At 34.7% G+C, this 5,000-nt stretch overlaps 1 protein-coding gene across 1 annotated transcript in view; it reads left to right on the plus strand.

Moving 5' to 3' along the window:
• NfI (Nuclear factor I) overlaps nt 1-5,000 on the plus strand; it is a gene marked incomplete in the record, with an annotated part of 82,220 nt that overhangs the window by 75,596 nt on the left and 1,624 nt on the right. Inside the window, 1 exon segment of the mRNA XM_086533949.1 lies at nt 1-5,000. This exon segment is cut by the window's left edge and continues 1,474 nt beyond it; it is cut by the window's right edge and continues 1,624 nt beyond it.

The raw sequence follows: 5,000 nt of genomic DNA on the forward strand, positions 1-5,000 counted from the left end.
TTGACATCTTGCCTTTTAGGTATAGCTCCGTTAGCAGTACTGGACTGTAAATGTGCTATTAGGGTTAACAGTTTGATTACTGGTGCCATATATGTATTGGTTAAGTGGGTCAAGAATGCCGAGAAGGGGAAGATTCACCATCTGTTCGCAGCCAAGAGCACTGGTTCCACATCTTAAGTCATTCTGGCTGTGAGTTAGGGATAGCTCAAATTCATGTGCCAAAACTATTGTCCAAAATGCTAGGGATTTACCACAAATTTTTCCAGGAAGAGAGCCAAGTTCCAGCAACAAACATTATCTCACTCATAGTCAAAAAGTATCAAATATGGACTGAAAAGAGTATATGTGTTCACTTGTATGGGTGTGTTTGTATGCATTAACATTCATGCGTGCTTGTGTCTCTATGTCTGCCTACAAATCCATGTGTGCATGCATGTCAGTATATGCATGAATGCACATGCAATGTAAGCAGATGAGTATGCTGAGAAGGTTGTACATTAAGTTAAACAAGAGAACTGTGTTAGCAGAAAAGCAGTGGGTTGATGTACATTATGCAAACACTGGGTGCCGCCACAGTTGTATAGCTCTGCGTGTTCTAGTACTGTGCCTAGAGTGATGCCTGCTAGTATTTAGATGTACGCATGCTGTGATACATCAGGTAATCGTAGAATTGTAGAACCATGACTTCCTGCGCATAGGTAGGCCATTTTTACAAAGCCACAGTTAGTAGATAGTGTCTTTGGCTGTTTCTTATGAGTGCAGCCAGGCTTAATGTATCTCGTAAATGTCAGGTTCACGGTGTAAGAGTCCTTTGTGCTTTCCGTAAGTACTCTGAAGGAAGTACAAAAAGACTGGCAGCTAGCACTGACATTTGAAGCTAACTTTAAGCTGGCCAAAGTACCTCAAAACTACAGCCTTTGTAGCTCTTTAAGCATAAACAGAGGAGCATCTTGCAAAGAGGAGGGTTGCTTTTGTGGCTTCTACACAAGGAAATTCAGAACGTTTTATTACCTAAATGATACACTATGTAGTCCTTGATGCAAAGTTTAATTGGAATATTTTCGTTTTTCTTTATTCATAAAATTATAAAGACTATATATTGTTTTTTAAATGCATCACTGTAAGATGCTACAAGAGTCATCCTCTCCTGCTGGGCAACCACAGCTAACAAAAGTGTCATACTTTGCGGAGCATTGAGACGCTCGGATCTTAGGAGAAAAAAAAATGTTGTCAGACTCATAACATCCATGGACAAGTCACAACACTGTTCCAGAAAGGTTTGACGTCCAGAAATAAAACCCAAACCTCGAAATGGACAGTGGAAGTACCTGTAACCTGTTCGATGACAGCTTTATAAGACCGAGACAGAATATGATCAATTGCCCAGTGTTTCATATATTGCATAATAAAATAATATTGAACATCCTCTTTATAAGGATTTGATTCAGGTTTGGTGGTATGGTGCATTAATATTATAACACCTGCTAGAGTACTTTTGTATACTAATATATTTAGGAGATATGAATTACTGATATAAGGTTTAACTATTATATCCATCCCATGTTTTAAGACCAACTAACTAATAAGGGATTTGAGAGTAATAGTTGTAACTTGTGTTCATGGTCAGTTGTTTCAAATTGCGAAAGATTTTTTTTTTTTTTTTTTAGATATTTTTATTCTCATGTTTTGCTTCTTGAGTTTAGGTAACTGATTATCATTACCGTTTCTTTAATATATTATGCTATATTTATACATGGAGGGATTGCAGGCTTTCAGTCTCATTTTATATTCATAAGATTGGCCATTCTACAGTGTGCTTATTAATACTATTTTAATTTCATTTACTGCATTAAATGTAAATGGCAGCCATTACATGGATCATTCATGATTATTATTTTTTCCTTTTTTCATTATAATTCAAATGGCATTTGTTAGTTCTCTGCAATTTATACCAGTATAATTGCTTATTTTCTTAAAAGCTATTTCATTATCTCCTAAAGTTACATGTGAAGAAAATATATATCTTTACTATTTTTCTTTATTATGAGTTTTTTTTCTTTTTTTTTCTGATCCATAAAGTGATCAGTAATAACTTGCAAATATGAAAATGATGGAAGCTCTATATATTTATAAGTTATATATTTTATATTTTCTTTGTTGATCTTCTTGTGTTTTTTTTCCTCTCTCTCTCTTTTATTACCCTTTTTCATGTAACTTCTTTTGTATAATCCTCAGTGTCTCATCAACACTTTTAAAATTAAGATTTTTTTCTTAATGCAATAAATTTTTATAGATATAACTATACTCTGGTGGTTGTGGTGTCCCTGCCAAAGCTTGACATCATAGTTGATAGTAGTACATAATATTACATTGCAGTAAGTTGTGTTTTACATTATGTAATGCAAGTTACACTAAATATTTCAAAAGTCTATGGATATGCATCATTCTCCAGTGGTAAGCAGAATATATGCATGCAAATAATGGATGGCAGATGCCCAGCACAAACTCACTTTGCATAAAGTTTCATGTGACATTATAAATACTCAGTATATAAAGTTTAAATGCATGAGAAGCTCTGAAATTTATATTTATTTGTTGAAAGATGCTCCAAGAATCTCATTCTCCTGTGCAAAAGCAAGGTGACGTTTAGCGGTAATTTTCTATGCAACTAGACAACGAAGCTCTTTAAAAAGATTTGTTTCCCAGTGCCTACTGGCTCTATTTTGGTATTTATGGCACAAAAAGAATCCTAAGAATTATCTTGGTTGAGTATGGAATGATCCTAAAAATTTTGCTTTGGTGAGAAGAAATAATTTTGCTATAATCCAGATAGAGTGACTGTGCGTTGGCCAATGTATATTATATATATGGCAACAGGTACAAAGGTGTAAATTTATAGCCAAAATATCTACTACTTAGCCATTGAAAGTGATTATTATAATACAAACAACAAACATAGTTGGATAGCAATAACAAGATAGTGATAAAGTGTTCTAATGTTAATGTTGAAGACAATAAGAGGAAATTAGATTGTGTCTCTCGTGGTTTGTTAGGGAGAAAATAGTTATAGGTTACAAACACAGCTCAACAGCACTGTATATATGGCTTCAGAATGGGATGCTATTCGCCTCCTTTGAAAGAAATGTTTTTTATAGTATTTATAGACCCATTTATAATGTAGACATCCAAATGTTTTGCGTACTAATTTTTACCTACTACAGTACGTACCTAGCTATGCAACATAAAGGTTCTAGCTAATGTAGCAAAGCTGATAATAATTTCTTGTTTGGCTCCAGATGGCTGACAGATGTCAATGTTTTTTTTTTTTTTTTTTTTTTTTTGAAGTGTGAACAATTTAGTCAAAGAACCAAGTCTTTTGTGACATCCTGGTCTTACCCATGTGCATTTGCGTTGCATGTGAGAAGCAGATTGTCACAGAATATGAGAATTTTCATATTGATTACTTTTTTAAAAATATTTTTATTCTTTATACTTACCGGTTCCTTTCGCTGTCAGCCGTTATGAGGTGCTATAAAGGAAGTGATTCAGTATTGCTGCCCGTCCGCCAAATCTGCCACGTGATTGCTTATTTTGAGGTTTTTGAGGGTTGTGGCAGGCCAGTTCACCCCCCCTGCAGGGTGAGGACTGTCTTGATGGCCTGCAGCACAAACATTGAACTGCCCTTGCCACAAGCCAAACCATCAAGCTGAATTTGAATCACGTAGCAAATGTTCGTCTTCCTTGCAATATGAAGGAACCATACGGTTAGCCTGAAGCAACATTTTGTTCTTGTTATCGCTTGTGAACTTCTTCCTGAGTTCGTTGCTGATGGTATGTGGCCATGTTAATGATTGTATATAGAAAGAGTTATGATGTACAGGTTTATTTTCTTTAGTTAAGTCAAGATGTACCATGTATTTACTCTGTTATCCTTGTTTGTGTGGGTTTGTTGTTCCCTCTACTGTTGATTTTTAAGGTAACAATATAGATTAGATTGCCATAGACGAGATGATGGCGTTGTCCCAATACATCCAGGAAGTACAGATATTTGTAAAACATTTATTTGTCGTAAACTACATGCGGATAATAGTCATCTGCCTCGACCGTAGATGTTAAAAGAGAGACGATGGAATGGGACTTCGCTTGCCTCCTCACTTGGTTGTCTATGCTACTACATATGAAGTCTTTGAGTCTTGTTTGTATCCACCATTCATATCTTTTTAAAACTTCTCTTAATTCTAGAGTTTCTCAGTCTTTTGTTGTGTAGGTAACTCATTGCTTAATATTGACAAGTTTGTATTATGACAAACTGCATTATAGTGATAAGTTTACAGTGAAAAGTGAATTGTTAAAGAATTGTTCCTTTTTTTTTTTTCTTCCTAATAGAAATAACATGTTGGTTTTAGTTAAGTATTTGCTAAATAAGTATGTTCTGTAAGAGTGAACTATGTTATAAGTAAGTTATGGTGTTAAAAAAATTAAAAGATGAGTTTGTAAAAAAGTGTCCTACATATATAATACTTATACCCAATTTGAGTTAGTGGCACACGAACTTGAGACACTCTGCCCTCTACCTTTGCTAGACTCTATGAATACTCACACAACACTATTATTAAGGTCTGAATTCCCCAGAGTGATATCCCATGATGTTATAAGAAAATTCTCAGATTGTTTGTAAATTACCTGCAAATGTCCATTGCGTTGAAAGTTGAAATTTCTTATCAATTATGCAATAGGTGTTAGAAAGTGATCAGTCCCTTGATAAGTACAGATGTTTTATGCTCCCAGTTGAACTAAAGTTCTGAACTCATGCATCCAGTTTGATAAGTTAACTCATGTCTTCCTTTCTTGATGCCAAATGATGTGTAAAATAGTTAAAGAGCATAATAAATTGTTGGGGAATCAAATTAAGAGGCTTTTTGAGCTTAGATTGGCTTTGATTGGATAGTTGATCAGTGCATTGGCAATGATTGTTCTTGGTTAATGTGTTCCAAAGATAG

The sequence above is a fragment of the Penaeus japonicus genome, unplaced genomic scaffold (assembly GCF_977035675.1).
Source record: "Penaeus japonicus unplaced genomic scaffold, GWHDUDI00000001_assembly GWHDUDI00000040, whole genome shotgun sequence".
Taxonomy (NCBI): domain Eukaryota; kingdom Metazoa; phylum Arthropoda; class Malacostraca; order Decapoda; family Penaeidae; genus Penaeus; species Penaeus japonicus.